The sequence below is a fragment of the Dendrobium catenatum genome, unplaced genomic scaffold (assembly GCF_001605985.2).
Source record: "Dendrobium catenatum unplaced genomic scaffold, ASM160598v2 fragScaff_scaffold_665, whole genome shotgun sequence".
Classification (NCBI taxonomy): Eukaryota; Viridiplantae; Streptophyta; class Magnoliopsida; order Asparagales; family Orchidaceae; genus Dendrobium; species Dendrobium catenatum.
Window position 1 is genome coordinate 2,846,932 of NW_021319127.1, and position 18,635 is coordinate 2,865,566.

General features: G+C 34.2%; 1 protein-coding gene across 5 annotated transcripts in view; it reads left to right on the forward strand.

Moving 5' to 3' along the window:
- Nucleotides 1-6,922: 6,922 nt before the first annotated feature.
- Nucleotides 6,923-18,635, forward strand: part of LOC110092136 (probable E3 ubiquitin-protein ligase HIP1) — a 29,977-nt gene continuing 18,264 nt past the window's right edge. For 3 of the 5 annotated variants that reach the window (XM_020816534.2, XM_020816538.2, XM_020816537.2), the window contains exons 1-2: nt 6,923-7,055; nt 7,129-7,191. The gene's annotated coding sequence lies outside the window, so the exon portion shown is untranslated. Of the gene's footprint in view, nt 7,056-7,128; nt 7,208-18,635 lie in introns of all 5 variants that reach the window. The other 2 variants (XM_020816535.2, XM_020816536.2) reach the window with 1 other exon arrangement.

Below are 18,635 nucleotides of genomic sequence, written 5' to 3' on the forward strand. Positions count from 1 at the left end.
AATATTTGACCTTCTTTTTTCCTTTGGCTATTGACAGATGTACTCTCTGAGATTTTATAGGTGTGACATCATATTCATATATGTCACTCTCTAGATGAGGCACATATTTTCCTTCTTTAGTAGCGGTTGCTACTTTGGGAAGAGTCGGCGTTGCCTTCTTTCTTCCCATCTGCTCTTTCTCATCTTCTTGTTTCAGTCGCTTTATAATCTTTGGGTTTGACGCTTGAGCCTCAAAAGAGCTCGATGACTTTGGATTCTTCGAGATTAAATACTTGGCATCTTCGTAAATTATCTCTTCGTGCACCACAAAGGGCTGGATATCACTAGAGATCCTGAATTCCTCTCCATCCCTAAGGTGCTTCATGCACTGGTGTAGTTTTGACATGACAATGCCATATTTATGCAGCCATGGGTGACCCAAAAGTGCCTTGAATGAGGTATCCACTCCAATCATATGGAATTTGGCTTATATATGGAGTTCTTCAAATATGAGGGAGAACATAAATGATCTAGAGTCTTCTGTCCCTTTTCATTGAAGTCGTGCACCATTAGCTTGTCTGGCCCAAGGTGTTATAGACCGAAGCATAGTAATCTTAGTACCTTTAGGCTTATGAGATTGATGGAGGACCTAAGATCGATCAAAATTCAACTGATTATCATTTCGTCACTCTCTGCAATAATATATAGAGGGCAATTATGATCTACTATTTCGAGCATCATGTTGTCTTCGATGAACGTGATGAAAGGTTGGCTACAGGCTTATAGGACCTCCGTCATATTATGCTCAGTAAAATACGCCTCGTATCTTTTTGGGTCTTTGAGAGTTTGAATCAAAGTCTCCCGAAGATCTTCAGACATTATAAGAGCATCATATATACTGAGTTGTGCTAATTTTTTTCTCAAATGGGATAGGATATTATAATATATCCCCTTGGCTGAAGTAGCTTTTTTCTTGGGGATGATATCTTTATTGACAACTATCTCATTCTCTTTGTCATTATTGGGGATCCTCTTCTTCGGCAAAGACGGCAATATCTTTCCACTTCTCAACTACACTTGAGCAATCTCCTCTAGCTCAGAGCCTCAGACTTATTTGATGACGCATTTTCTTCATAGTCGATCATTATCATGTCTGGAGATTCATCCATTGATTCAGAGTCACCAGCTGTATTTATATGTTCCATCTGTGACACGATGTTGGGGTATGATCCACCTTCCTCTAAAAAATACAGATCTTCCTCTGAGATGTAATCTATTAGTGACACCATCATATAAGATTCAAGATCTTCCTCCTTGGTGTATTATTCTTTTATTGGTGCATTTGATGCGACTAAGATGACCCTACATACTTCTATCGGAAGAGAATCTTCATCATCTTCTTCCGCTTCATCTATTTTAATTGTATTCAAATTCACAAAGTGATCTAACAATTCACTTGGTTACCTGAAATCATTAATTGTATTCAATACATAGAAATAGAATAATATGCATATTATAAATCATTGAGTCATGAATATTTTTTTTTTTGTTTTTGTTTTTATTGAGTCATGAATATTGAATAGGAACTGAATGAATAAATCATTATGCTATTCATATACATGTATCATATACAATGTAATCATGGCCAAACTATGAATTCTTATATACCATGAAGCATGATTAAAATAATCACTGTAATGTCATATATCTTGATGGGCATCATGTTGTACAAAATTCCATTCAATGTTGAATATTATGTAAGATAGAATTCATATCATATGAATGACACGTTATATGTTCTAATTAATTAGTATAACAATTTCTGATCATATGCGCATGAACATATATATATATATATATATATATATAACAGTGCGCTTGATATTATATGCATAATAATAGTCAACCCATATAATCATAATTAATAATACACCATCACATGTATCATATCATATGATACGCTCTACGCGCAACAATGTATTATATTATGAAAGTAGTAATAATCATCATGAATAATAGTGCATCAAAATATTAACTATAAAGGTCAACTCACATCATCAAGTAGAGCATCATATCATATTAAAATTATCATATATATATATATATATATGGTGCATAAGAGGGTTGACATATCATATTGGCATGTGACATTATTAATCATAATAATGTAGTTAGATGCTTGGAGGGTAACATTAATTGTGCAACCAAATATATAATTAACATAAATGTTGTAAGTTAAAAAAAAATGTTGTAAGCATATTTGGAATATGAAGGGAATTGTTTTACTTCGTATTCCTTTGGCTATCAAATATTAGTATTGCGTCATGAGAATTATAATAAATGACTTGACGTATGATATGGTGCTTGCTATTTATAGTGCAACCTATGCTATTAGCTTTCAATCATGTTAGTTCATATTATATAATGCATATATTTATCATATTATATATGTTTGTCATAATGTGATATTAGAATGTGAAATATGGTGATTTAACTATGTATTATATAGATGATATGATATATATACATGTACGATAAGATTGGCTAACACTTAGTTTGATGGGTTTGTTGACATGCATAGAAGGGTGGGATGATATGACTCTACTTATTGATTTGATGTAGGCCCTCTAAAAAGCCATCCTATCCTAAAGAAGTTATAAGTTTAATATGCTTATTTAAATCACCTAGTGTACTCAACGTGATGATATTATTTTATTTTTAGCCATCTAAGATGTTAACATATCCAATGTAGGCATATGGAAAGCCATCAAATCCTAGGAACCTAGTGTAGGCCATTTGACAAGCAGCTATGTTCCATCTAGCTGATGTATGGCCTTTATGCATCCATTAAAAATATTTGACTAGCTATAAAATATCTTTTATGTATATTTGTGAATGATGATGCATCTATACAATTTTTTTTTATTCTAATAAATGAGTGGCTTTACTCTTAGAGTCAGAATGTGAAACGAGCATATACATGAAAAGGTTGGAGTAGCTCCAGTGACATATAAAATTAGAGAAAGTCGTCTAGATGGTTTAGTCACATAAAACATTGGCCTTCCGAACCCAATTAGGAGACTAGATTTATTAGATTTGGCTCATGTTAAGAAAGGTATATATATATTATGGGGATGGGGCTTGTGTAGATTATCAAGATTGATTCTAACTGAGCTTAGCTAGGTATGACATGCAAGATTTAAATATGACTAAGTTTTCTTTGATATACCAATAATTAAAACTCAGTTAAATAAAAACAAGTACATGTGTCAAATCAAGTAATAAAATGATGATGTAGAGTGTTGAACCCACAAGGAAGAGTTATACTTACCTGCAATAAACTACTACTATTTACTCTAATTGTATAAGTTATCCTATCAAAATAAAAATGATGTTTTTGAGTTCCTACCACTGAATAAAAATAAGTAAAATAGTTGATATAATTTAAAATATTTTGAATTGATGCATGTAAATATCACATTTTTTCTAATGATACTCTTAATTTTAGATACGGATCATAGCATATGCATTCCAAGATCCTTATCGAGCTTGTAGGGATGAAAAGGATATCCACTGACCTCTTACAATTTTAATATCTGGTTATTTTTAGACTTATCACAAGTTGCATTTGCATTACTGTATTTAATTCATATTCTACATGCATAAGCTATTTATGAATATAATTATATTAATATGCAAGCATTTACAAAAAATATATATGTTATATAATTATCTTAATATGCCTTTAATTGCATAATCATCAATTTGGATGTGTTTGGTGCTTTGCATATTATACTCTTAGGTAACTTTATTCATTATTTATCATATGATATTTGATTTCTATAATGATTAGCAAGAACATTTGTTCTATCATTCAACTTGATTCATTCTAGCAATTTTATGTATAAGTTTGACTTTGATATCATTACTCAATCTCTAAGTTTGGTTAGGTCACATATCCTTAATAATAATTTCTATATTTGACTTGAATCTATAATAATTACTTTGTTAGATCGATTATCCATTTGATTAAATCTTCACAAGTATATTCATAATATATTACAAGATCAAGTGTATGCTCATATGAAATATTCAATGGACATAATTCTATATAACGTAATGCTTGATAAGACTTACCTATATATTATTTTCTTTCCCTTGTATTGAGATATTTGATTGATTTCATGTGATTTATAAAGCTATATGATCACCATGTTGATTTCAATATATATATATATGAATGACGATAAAGTTTTATGGTAATTATGGAGATTGTAGTATCACACTATATAATATGATTTTATACTTCTATTATAGGTGACTTATAGAATGTGGTTTTTTATATACTTTATTTTGGGGTGGAAATGATATGTTAATTTTCTCTTTTAGATATAATGAAAATAGAATGTATTTAGCTTTGACAATTATTATATGATCTAATTATGTTCTTAAATTCTTTTGTGTTGTGAGCAATGCAATCAGGCTTTTATGTATCGAATTGTGGTAATACTAATCATATGTGTTGGTTCATGCTCTAATAGATATTTAAATTTTGAAAATTTATATGAATATTCAAATAAAATTTGCAATTACTGCTATGTAAAATAATTTGACTTTTTCTCATTATGTTATACCCCAACTTGATCGAGACCTATTCCAAGATTAGGGGGTCACATTAGGTTGAGGGTGATCAAATGGTTGGGGCATGACATGGTTGAACAGCCCCCAACCCCTTCTTACCATGAGCATGATATCCATGGCATCTAATGTGTTTATCAAGATTTTATATGTTTTATCCATATAGATTAGGAACATATAAAATTCTTCTGATCCCTATTCATGAACTATTTATGATATTAAATTTATGTTGAGGAGATAAACATTTTGACACAAGAATGAGATGTTATTGTCACTATTTTCTAATGGCCACTTAATGTTATCCATGAAATTTTCACAGAATTGTGATGGCTATTTTTAATGTCAGAACTTTGATTCATTCGATTTATTAGAATCATGGTATTGGGAACTTCATAACAAAGTATTTTGTTTATCAACTAAAGATAAGGTTGGTGGAAAGCATTATCGAACCACTGCTAAGTCAATGTTGTCGACCCTTGGCTAGCTAATAGGGCCAACCCTATGCTTAAGAGAGCCTAATTTGGACTATTTAGGGGGTGAAATTATATGGAATATTATGGTCAAAATGCTAAAAAGCCCCTCTAAAATATATAAATAACCCTTGATTCTATACATTTTGAGCATTTAAAAACAAAAGTTATTGGATGCAGATAGTTTCAAAACTCTAATCACCATCTTGGAGTGTCAACCAAACATTCATAATGCTCTCAAATCTATCATATTTCATTGCATGTGAACCACCCAGTTCCCCTCCTTTTAGGACTCTAATTGCCCATCAACTCAAGGTAGCCCCAATCCCCTTCTTTCCAAGATAGAAACCGTCTCAACAACCTTTAGCTATCTACAAATTAGATCATTTGGTATCCTTCCTTTTCTAAATTGAAGGGACTATAGTTATGTCCATTAACCCAATCCATACTAATGGCTTCTAAATTTTAGGGAATAACTTTTTGTAATCTAGAACTATAAGTGGTGAAAACAAATAGGCTACATGCTTTATTTTAGTTTTCTTATAAAAAATATATCCTATGTGTTTTCTTTTTTTCTTTTCTAATTATGCAAAGACTCATGGTTCAAAGTCAAGATAAAAATATATTATTCACCACAATCCCAATGCATAATAGTTTGGTACCTTATGTGAAATATACATCTCATTTATTATTGATTGGTTGAATATCGACAACCCTCTAACAATAATTAATAAAAAATAATCATTATAATATTATGTTGATAAAAATTTTTTTTTCTTCCCTTTTTTTTATTGGACTATCATAATTCAAGAAATAATCCTTCAATTAGAGATACCTTAGTTTCCCCTTCCCAAAAAAGGGAACCCTACCAACAAAGGTTCTTCTAATATATCATTGAAAGATTGCATTTGACACATACATGAAGAACGTGATATTATACTACATCTTCCATAAGAGTCATGCTAATTAAGACCTTCACACTAGAATTATAATGGATTATATCTCCCACTTAGATTACCACATATTAAGAATCATCAACTAATGGATATTTATACACCTCTTACTATTAATTGATGCAAAAGCCTCCTCAATAAGGCTATCTAAACTCACATAATTTGTTTGTACATTTTAGTCTGCAACCCTTTAATGATCATAACAAATCTATCTTTATTGCATATTGATAACATCCCTTAAAATGTTCTTCCAAACAAGCTCTAATGCTTCCATGAAGAATTACCCTTGAGAGGCAAGCTTAAACCTATTTCTCATTATGACTACTCAAATTCTTCACCACTCAGCAATGTCATCCTTGGATGTCCCATATTAATATGGTTCAAGATCACAACAAATGTTAGTCCATATGAGAGCTTATGTGTAAACTAGGAGCATTTTGATCACTATAGAAATATCATGCACGACCAATAGAAGTTAGACTAAAAATTTAGCCAATCCTAAAAATTAAATCAAGTTGAAAATTTTTGATTAATTTTGTTCAATTTAATCTTAGATTTATATTTTTAGCTAAAGGGATTATGTGATTTTATTTAGGTTTTTTTGTTTATTGATAGCATCTAAACAATACTTGAAAAAAAAAATTGAACTTTTCTACATATCAACTTTTTTTATATTTAAATATCTAATACCTAAATTTTTATAATTATTTAACAAATTATTGTCTAAAATCATATAAAAAATATATATACATGTAAAGAGATATTTCACTCTAAATAAATTATATTAATAGATTAGAATATTATATAAATAGATATTTAAATTTAGATATAGATTCATAAATACCAAAAAAATATATAAAAATAATGTTGATGCACTAAAATTGGAATAATTTGCTCTTAGTCACATTCTCTTTGTTTTCTTTCTTCTTATTCTTTCTTCTATCTTTCCTTGTGGGCTTCAGAGCTCTTCGTTCTAGTCGTTTCCCCTTCGCCACGCGAGGCCGAGGAGGAAGAGGTGAGAGGAAATCTTATCTTTCTGTTTTAAGACGCCGAGGTTTAGATCTAACTGATTTTCGGATCTTCGGCAGATTATTTTGTTTGATTTGTGCGATCGTCTCAAATCGTCCCCTTTTCTGGCGGATTTGAAACTTGTGAGTATTGAATCTGGTGAGGTCTAGTTTAAAGTTGATTTTTTCTGATTATTCTTTGTATTTTTTCTCTTTAAGCTGGTTAGGTCATCAGTTATCCTGTTCTATCTGTTGTTGTTTTTTTTTAAATTATTTTTTTGTATGATGATATTTTTGTCTCAAAAGTGTTTTAGAAAATCAATCATGTGGGGAGCTGATATAAAGTCTTCTCTTCTTTTTTTTTCTTTTTTAATATTTTATTGATGTTTTCACAAGGCATTAGAACTTTTTCTCATGTAGGATAAGGTTAGTAAAGGCCTTTTTTGAGGATTTTTTTTCTTTCGTAACGTTCTTGGAGAAATTTGTTTTTTTTTTAAAGCTAATAAGCCTTGTAGAATTCAGTGGCCATGCCTATCTTGTTGGGTAATTAGCAGAATAGTTTTGTATGATACATCTCTCTTTTGCTTTGTCGAGTTGTAATTTCTTGCCCGATCGATTTATTATCTACGATAAGGAGAGTTTAAATGAATAAGTTTGATTGTCTGAAAATTTTGTTTGCAAGATTTTTTGTTCTTGTTTAGAATTTAGGGAAGCGGTTTCCTTGTTAAGATGTAATGAAGATTACACAATAAATCATATGGGAGTTGATAGGTGATACTAAAGTCAGAGTTATTCAGACTTCTGTGAAGCTAGGGTATATTTCAGCTTCGCTTTGAGCACTAGAACCCATATGTGTGGTATTTTTGCATACATTTTGTGAAAGGTTCTTTGGAGGCAGCAGCTCGTATCCTATACTGTAAATATTCTGAATCTATTTTGAAGGCAAAGCCTGCAATTTTTATTTCATTATAAGTAGCCTTGAGAATGCCATTACTGATACACGGGAACTTTTGTTAGTTCTTGTAACGTACTAATGTATAAACATTTGGTTCCTTGTTTTCCTTTCTCAAATTTGGACTTCCATTTGCAATTAAACTAGATAAATAGTACTTTTGGAGCTATCATCTTGTGCTTGTGAATATGTTAAATTTGTAGATCAATAGATAGCATTGATGATGAGAACTTTGATACTTTACTATTTCTTAGCATAAGATGAATAGTGCAGAAACCCATTACACTTAATATTTGAGAACTCAAGTTATCATCTCAGTTGTTGAAGCACATAGGTATTATGGCTTTTCTGTTGTTGTTGCTGCTGTAGTTACAGGTTAGTTTGGAGTGCATACAACTAAAAACTTTGTAGAAGCATGTATTTCTACTTGTGATGATGTAGAGCTATGTGGTGCCCTTTTTAATTTTGTTGCTAGATATAGTGTGGAATATGTAAAATTAGTTTTAGAATACATGTAAGAGAGGTTCTTAAAATAATCAAAATTAGAACAAACGTGAGACAGTTGAGTGCATTAATATGAAGGTGATCATGACCTAAAAATATGAAGTTTATATGTTGATGATTGGAATGGAGAGTGAACAATAGAAGTTAAACTTTAATAAGAAAGCATAGCACGTTCTAAGCTGTTTATATTCAAGTATAGAGGAAGAGAAGACTCAAGCATGCATATTCAAGGTAAGGTACATGTGTGATAAAGCTAAGAAGTCTGGAGTATTAAATGACTTCATTAGAAAATTTGTAGGAAACATATATTAAGGATATACTAGAGAAATAGATTTAGATGGTGTATTCATTTATAATTGGGAGCATGAAAGCATGAGTAATGCAGGAAGCTAACAGCTATGTGAAAAACCTAGGAGAAAGAGTTAACATATGTTGGCTAAAATCATAAAAAGTTATCCAATAGGATTTAAATAATCTAGAATTTAAAATTAAAGCTCTACATACATGAAGAATGATAAAAGTTGATATGTGGAGCAAACTCAAAATAGTTGGCAGTTTTTCACAATTATGTCCACTACCTTATCTTGTAAGGGAAGGGAATTTCCAAAATTTGGAGGATTTTTAGTAGACCCGTTAAGAAAGGACCAATTTGAAGCACAAAATTAGGCCAAGGGATAATTATAGGGTTTTTGAAACCATGAACCAATAGGGTGTAACCCATTTGATTTTAGTGACATGGATATAGTTTACCTTTAAGATTATTCTTCTCACTTAAATTACATGGGCTTAATTTTTAACCAAGATTTGATATTATGCAATGCTTTATTGAATTCATTTCAATTTTCAAGTAATGAATGTTGTTTTTTCTAATGTTAAGAGGATAAATAATCAGAGAGATAGGGCAACTCTTTTTGGAACCAATTTAACATTCTTTTATATCGCACCTAATACGGTTATGAGTTTGAGGATAAAACGAGCCCAAGGGAATCTCATTAAGGTATAACCTATGTTGCATCGATACGGATACGGCGACACGATACTGATACGAGACATGTCAATTCTTGAAAATACAGGATACGGGTACGACGCGAACACAACTTTATAATTTATAAATCATATATAAAAAATAAGAAAACAATCAAAGCATAATATTTTAAATTACAAAAAAAGAAGAAGAAAGTTACATCATTTGTAGCATATCAAAATAAAAGTAAGCATTAAATATCTAGTACAACAACAAAAGCATAAACATAAATTTTCTAGCACATGAAGTTTCAACTATTCAATAGAAGGAATGATATGATTAGCTTCTTCAGTGGTTTGTCTTTGAACTTCTATATCATCTTTAATAAATATCATAGCTTTTAATTCAAGCTCATCAGGTGAAAGATTAGCAATTTCTAATATTCCCATATCATCAAGAGACTCAAATCCATCTCGAAAATGAGAGAATCTCGCTCGCAGCCACGAAAGTAAATACGACGGGTCTTTTTTTGGATTTTTTTTGTTTTTCAACGGATAAGCGTATCGGATACGTGTGTCCTTTTAAAATTAAATAGTATTTTAATTGGATACGACAAAGACGTATCCGACACGTCTTGGAGGTGTATCCGTGTATCGGTGTATCAGATGCAGCACACTTTCATAAATAGGTGTATCGGTGCAACATAGGGTATAATTCATTAAACACACACACACATATTCACGAGCACATTAAATTAACCAATATCTGTGTTCAAGAAGGCTTAGCTTTATGCAATCACTTGAAGCTAAAATATCAACTTGGAAAAAAAGAAAGAATCATAAAATAGAACAAAATTGGGAGAATTTTGTGAACAACTTGCCAATTAAACTCATTAATTTTTTAACTGAAATTTACAAGAAAAATAAATAGGCAACTTCCATTCTCATATGAAAAGTAAATTTTGAAAAAGAAAAATGATTAAAAGCAAATAGAAAGGTGTCTAATAAAAGGTCCACAAAAATATTTGAAATCAAATGCAATAGATTGGGCCACTCACTAGCCAAATATATGCTAAAAGAAGCTAATGGGCTATTAAAGAACGTAGATTTAAAAGAGAAATCTTATGAAAATTATGTTCAATTTAGAATTATCATCTATGAAAGTTTTGAGGAACTAAATGAAGTAGTTTGTATAACTTCACCTGCTAAACTATTTTATTTCAATGTAGAAGGTTGTTAACTTGTTATTAAGCGTCAGCCTTCCAATGACCCAGTAAGGAGAGTAGATGTATTAGAGTTAGCTTATGTTAAGAAAGGTAGAGGTAAACCTAAAAAGACTTGGTTAAAAAGTATTAGAAATGACATTTGTTTATTAGATTTAAATGAGACTTTGACTCTTAATAGGACACAATAGAGAAAAATGATTCATGTATCTGACCCCACATAGTCGGAGAATGCTTTGATGTTGTTGTAGAACGTTGTTATAAAAATTGTTCAAACGGAAGTTTTTATAAAGTAATTTTTGAAATAAATAGTTTAAATGCATTAACCAATAGTTATATAGAAAAGTCACTAAATATTTTTTACCAAGTTTCAGATGATGTTATAAAATGAAAATATTTAGACATTGTGTTTGATGATAAAAAATAGTAAAAAAATTGGGGCTTGTAGTATGTTAGAAGTTCAGAGATGCATCTTAGAAAGATGTACTGATTATAATTAATGATATAAAATATGAGATTAATAATATTAAAAAATATATAATATTTTTTAAAACTGAGCAGCAAGCATGCATAATAGGATCATTTATACATAATATAATATAGGAGAAAATATTGAGCAATGAGAAACTAATACTTTGAAGCAAGGTTTTAAAAGGCGAAATCGGGAATCGAGGCGTTTTTTAAGCGAGCGGGGTGCTAAACGAGTCGAGGCGGAAGCCTCGCAGAGCGATAAAAGTCAAATCGCATTCTAACCAATAAGAAGGCATCAATATTCAACCAATCCTTAGCTACGCGCGCACCTCTTAAAACAATAAGTCAAACATAAACCTTCACTCTCCTAACCGGGTTCTGCGAAAGGCCGGTCTTTATACCAAACCATCAACACCGCATCTAATGATCTTCTATGACTACCAACCTTTCACGGAGGTGCACCATCTCGGGTGGGGGGAGGAGGGGGGGGGAAACGCGACTCAGCCGCACGCTAGGCATTCGCGTGCGATCTCTCCCACAAGCTAGACTGTAGAGGGTATGGCTTGGCGGGTAGGAGCGAGGCACTAGAGCGACGACGCAAAAAACGATACACACAAGAAAGAGCAGGCGACAAAGGGTAGAAAAAAAGCACAAAAGAGCAACCGAACAAGGAGAGAGGGCAACTGACGAGGAAGCCAGGGAAAGACGGGGGGGAAGAGGAAAGTATAGACAGATATACCATAGAAAAAAGAAAGAGAGAAAAACGCACAGCTGATACAAACAAGAACAAAACACCATCCATGCAGGATCACAAGACCCCAAAAAGCCAGGCCAACCTGAATTCTGGCAGCACGAGAGATGGGGACCCAGAAGCAATCGTCGGCAGAAATGCGAACGCAAATAGCACGTATGCCGCAAATGGAACAGGTGATCCAAACGATCTAATAACTTAACTGTATAATACTTGATCTCCCCAAATCAACAACCCTTCATATCGATACTACAAAAAACACCCAATATCCGTTTAATCACTCAAGCAAAACCTAGGGACTCAATTGCCCGCTCGAGCACGGGGCGCACCTCCTCTATCTGGGACTCCGCGCATCCCAACAAAATAAAGGAATCCCGAACAATCACAAAAAGCTGTAAAACCCGCCAAACAGGGACAGCAGCCTCTGCAATCGCCTAGTTAAACATCAAATAAAGCAAAATACTTAATACCTTGATATACCCGAGCGGGATAACCCAACAAACGTAAGAAGGGAAATACAGCACTCTCAATCCACCTTTTCAGAGTGAAAACACAATAAACCCTCGAGCGGGGAGCCCGACGCAGGGAGCGGCGCCATACAATCTTTAATAAGAGACGGAGTAAGAGGAGAACCTCCTTCTCTAACGATCCTCCATTACTTCCTTTAAACATACTCAACCAATAAAACAAAACCCCTTATTTCTAAACGTACATCAAACCCTCTCGAAATGAGCAGATGTGTAATTCGCGAGCATCTGCACCTACCTCATCCACCCGGTACCGGCAGGTGGGCATATCCATAGATATGATCAAAACATATATCACGCCGCAACCTGATGCCCAACTCGCTTCCCCATTTAAAAAACACAAACTAAACCTCATAATCCACAACGAGCACAACGTCACCAGCAGACAATAGTTACAAATACAATGCATGAGCCTCGATGACTACCACTCACTGGCATCTAACTTGCAACATAATTAGACAATAAAACACGCAATGTAGAAAGACCATAAACCCAAGATCAATCGCATAGCTGTTATTCCTACAGCCCGTGAAAAGATACCGAAAGCCAAACAAAAACCCGAGATTTTTCACACCCAGGCAAGCCTGTGAGAAAACCACAACCAGAGTTAACGCGAGTACGACACCGAAGCAAATAACTGAGAAAGATCTTAACCGAGAATGAGAAACGAGAAAAGAAGACAAACTAATAACTATTACATCTTTCGAATCGCCTTCACCCAGATCTTCAATTGAAAAATTTATCAAATTATTCCCACACTCAAACTCTCTGTAGACTGATATGTTCGATTCATTCCAAGTTCTGACCTGAAGAAAGAAAGTGCGATTTCCTTCAGTTGCATTCCAGAAACTGAAACACCTGCACGTTCACACCCCCAACCCCCCGAAGCAGAAGCAAGTATGTTACCCTAATACTCGACTCTTATACGACTCTCACCGCTCGTCTATATACTTACAAATCGACGCGCCTCGTTTCGCTTCGAGGCGTTACGAACCGAAGCCTACGCCCTTGGACGAAAATATAAGCGCACGCTCCTGCCGCCGAAATCCAACAGAGGCGTAAGCCTCAACGCGCTAAAATGCTTCGCGCTCGCCTTGAGTCGCGTCTCAGTGCAGTACGCCTCTTCCGCCTTTTTAATCGTTGCTTTGAAGTTGAAACTCCAAAAAATTAGATGAAGAATGAATTTCCACTATAACGATTCTATACATAATAAAATAAAAACCAATAGTAGTCACAAACAAAAAAACTCTTGAGATGGCGTTGCTATAGACTTCACCAATATATTCGGCACCCAACCAATGAACCGATGTTCAGTTATACTGGACAATAGAGCAGCCCATAGTGAATCTGACCCTTTAATATACAGGCTTGTAGCAGAAGTATGTAATCGAATCACATATAATACCACCATTCCACTGTAGCCAAACAATCATAACCTATAATAAAACGCTATTGAAACAGAGACGTACAATATCATTGGTTGATAAAAATCACACCACTAAAACAATTAGCGACTTTAATAGCTTCCAAATATATTAGTTTCAAGAATTAAATTGACTTAAAATCGTAAATAAGATGCTTGCATCATGAAACCATCATTCTTGCTCGTGCACCAAAATTCCACGAAGCCTAAAAATGTACGTAGTTTTAATGTTGTATCCCATCAGTCATAAAAGACTATATATACTAAAAAAATCTAATCTTTTCATTTATGACAAGAAAATACTACGCTATGCCACATATAGAAAAACAAAAAAATTGCCGAAGCCAAAACGAAAAACATGTTAGTATATCGACAAGATAAAAAATTATCCAAAAGATCGTCAAGAAATTTACCAATATGATGCTGTAAATCAATTTCCAAGTATCTATGTCATTAATGAATATATCGACAAAGTAATATTTAAGAAGCAAAGAAAATAATCATAAGCAAGAAAAAAATTATTAAAGAAAAAACACGAAATTAACAAAATACAGATTAACACATAGAACTTGCATCTCCCATCCTCATATCTGCGTCCAAAAATCTAAAGACCCCTCCAAAAGTAGATTGTGAAAAGTAAAAAAATAACTTGCAAAATATTCAACAATACCTCGTTCAAGATGTCTACCTAATGCCAACACTTCTCGCAATGAATCACCAAAAAGTTCACCAATATAAAGAATACATCTCCTTTACCTTAGCCAAAAAATATGATGATTAGTACGAGAATTTCCTACTTAATGCAGCTTTCTCTGTAAGGATCATTGCTCAGAATTGTTCAAGCTATATAATAGAATCCATTCAAGATCAACGAACACCGCCAGAATCATCTATATACTGTTTACCATATATGTGATCTAGATTAGCAGCGTTATGCAATAAGCATCATCTATGTGTGTGCCGGAGAGAGGAAGTGTGATCTAGAAGACCTTAGTAGCATGCTCACTTGTTTTAGCAAAGTAGTTTCGCCAAATTTTTTACCCAAACCACAAAGTCCTACTACGAAAATCAATTGAAATTAGAGAAAACTTCACAACAACCGAAATTTGAACAATCAAATTAGACATCACAGTCATCCTACTCTAATGCGGAATAGTACGTATTATTGCCCTTAAGGACTTAAACAAAATGAGATTATAGGTAGGTACAAATAGAGCGCGAGAATCAGGCGATGTTCTGACCTAGATGGGTCTCCTGTATAAAATTTTAGACGGCCATTCTTATCTTAATATTTCATCTAAGTAAACCAACAAAGCTTATAGAGATTTGAAAGGAAGAAGAAGCAAACGATGCATAACGGTAAGGAGATAAAAAAAATAGCTGAAGGAGAACTTCACACAACTGTCGTCAAAATCCCAAAGGACAAAGTGTAAGTACAATAAGTATAAGAAAAAAAAAGGAAATAGAAACTACATTTAACAACTACACCCACACAAATATGTATTACAAACATATTCCGCATACGTTCAATACTAAAGATTAACAAATCACGCTGAAGATATGGACAATTTTTGAATATTACCGATGCAACACCGCTCAACCCACACAAGCAAGCAAGGAACAAAACTAATATAAATGAGGAAAAGCCAAAGAGTAAAGTACAAAACAGGTAAGAGAATATCAGAGGAAACTATAATGATAACAATATATAGCAACAAAACCGCAAACCAAACCAAAGAACCATGAATAAACAAAAGAGGACCGAGTGAAAACATAAAACTATACAAAACTAAAGACGTAAAATAATTAATGATCAACAATTACACCAAAGACGAAGTCATGACATATTTAGCTACTGTTGTATAATAAAATAAACCTAATATGTCACAAATTTAGAGTAATAACTATACAATCAAAAATTATACTGAAATTGCAATGAAATCCAACTGAACAACAAAAGACCACACCTCCAGAAGATAAGCTGAACACTAAATACCAAATAATAATAAATGGACAACAATCCAATGACCAAATACTCCCAATTTCAGCAAAACTTATAGTCGAACTGAGCGTTCTCCGAGCATGAAAGTACCACAAAAACAACAACGAATACGCCAATGGATATAACACACCACACACACCAAACCAAACAGTTCGCAAACGAAAAGCCCAACTAACCCGTCCAAATTCAAGATGGAACGATAAGAAATAGAACAGCACTAGCTGGAGAAGCGTAATCGAAACACACATAATTCTGGACACCCATAACCACAAAAACGGGTTTACCCAAAACCTACTAACGCTGACCTTATACACGACAACTCCTGTAGCGAAGACTCACGACAGGATCGGTCGACAAAAATACTTTCTACCATGCGAAACCTCCATCAAGAATACCTCCAAAAGTATCACCCAAAAAGAAAATTAATTAGACAGAAACAAAGGACATCTACAAAAATGATCACCATACAAAAATCCCAAACTCCATCCCTAATAATTCAAACCAAACTTCAAGTTATGTATTAAAGGAAAATCAGAAACCTCAATCGTACTGAAAAGCCACTCAATCTAAACCAGAACAATACGATCCACACCATAGTTTAGTTACCAATTGACTCTGCCGAGCACCAACCCAAACCCAATTAACCTCAAATTAACTACGGCCATGTCATCATCACCAATATATCTCTCATCCTAAAAAATATAAATACAAAATCCCCCTCATTTCTCTTAGCAAAAGTGAGAAATTCATGCGTCACAATGAGCCCAAGTCAATATCGCAAATAACAATCACGCCACAAGCCAAGCAGAACTTCAATTATATGACTGGGAGGCATTATTGAAAACAATCCGAAGCATTGAATTACCAAGCGCAGCTGTTAAAAATTAATTAAAATCAAAATAGGAACACAAATAAAAAGCAAAAATGAAAGTCTATGCATTTGCGGGACCCGGAAGCAAAGAACGAGAAAGGTAAGAAGCTCATCCTCGAACCACCGCCTGAGTTCAACTCTTAAGCTCCGCCGACCCACAACTTATGGCCTCCCACCTCCGCCGGACCAACACATACTAGACTCGTCGCTGCGTTCGGACTCAACCACCTTAGGCCACATCACCTCCTATGGAATATGAAGAACATAGAAATACCGAGTGAATACACTAAAATGAACCAACTAGACTTAGGTTAAGAAGTTACTCGAAAATCACATAGATGAAGTTGCACGTAGATGCCATGAATTATATCTCACCTTTAATTTCTCATTTTTCTTTTTTTTTACCACCACTTAGTGCACAAAAAACAACAACACATACCGTTGTCGAACCTAATACAGACACCAGTACAAAATTGACATCGCGAGATAACTAAACCCCACACTCAACTGCTGCAGCTAGGCAGCCCTCTAATTATCAAAGGATCATTCCGCCGGACCAACACTGTGCCAAAAGCTATGTTACCGACTAAGCATAGACCAGCACCTAACAAAATTCTCTCGAACTAGAGACCTAAATGATGCTCACAGACCATACGACCTAACTAACTTTTACAAAGAGTTCTCTAAATGCGAAAATCTATCCGAAACTTATTTGAGAAACCTAAAACAATAAATACCATGGAACACAATATTTTAATCACACACACAGGTTAATCATCGACATGCACTATAGCCAGGAATTCAAAACGATAAATAATTAATAACACAAAATCCACAATTTCAAATATGATTCAAGGCCTCCGAAGGTAATACTGCACGCAACCGACCAACACCCCCTAGGCATTAATCCAAGACGCCGGAGTAGATACCATCGCAGATAAAAACCGTCACTTCGCCACTCATACGACATCTATGCCTGAGCGCCTACAGCTATCCTATAAATTACTGCCGACCACCACCAATGTAAGGACCTAATACATATTTCACCCGAAGCCTATCACTAAATCGAGAAAAATTTTATAACCCACATAAATAGCTACGAGGCCCAAGATATCTGAAAATGAGTATAAATCCTAAAGAATGAGAAAAAGCCCAGCGAAGTAAGCCACACACACATCCCTGTAAAACTATAAGTCAAAACGCTCGACCCGACCGAGTGGTTAAAGTGCCCGGTCACCTAACCACAATCACTAGGAGGGCCCCAGAACATTCAATCAAGATACTCACAACCAGTACTTATCGATATCCACCATAGAACCACTTCGCTAGTAACACCTGTCCGAGCGTCTATCCCTCCACCCAAACACAAACCTATAGCTAATTCATGAGCAGCCAGAATATAACGCAAGTTGTAGAAGTTAAAATTCCCACGATTGACACAAAGACCCACAAAACCCACCTGCACCAACCAACCCACAAACATCTACTAAACGGCATCGCCAGAGAAATTCATTGAAAACTCTAGTAAACCAGACAGAGCAAAACACTCCTACATCATCCCCTGACCCACAAGCAACCGCAACCTACATTTTTGCCAGGTCACCCCGCAAAGTCCCACACCAGAGCCAACAAACAAGGTCCATACAAAATCAAATCCATACTAAATGACAGCTAAAACCATCGTCAACAAATACAAGCCCACCTACAAAAAACCAGCACCAAAAAGGACATAAAGTAAATTCTCACATTAAATCCGCATGATATACGTTCACCTGTAGACGCCGCAGACGCAATCAACTACAAGAGCCAACACATTGAACCCCGAGAGCACACTCCAAATCAGCGACACCATCACCGGGATACAAACAACACAAACACTAAAGAACCAATCCTAGGCGGAG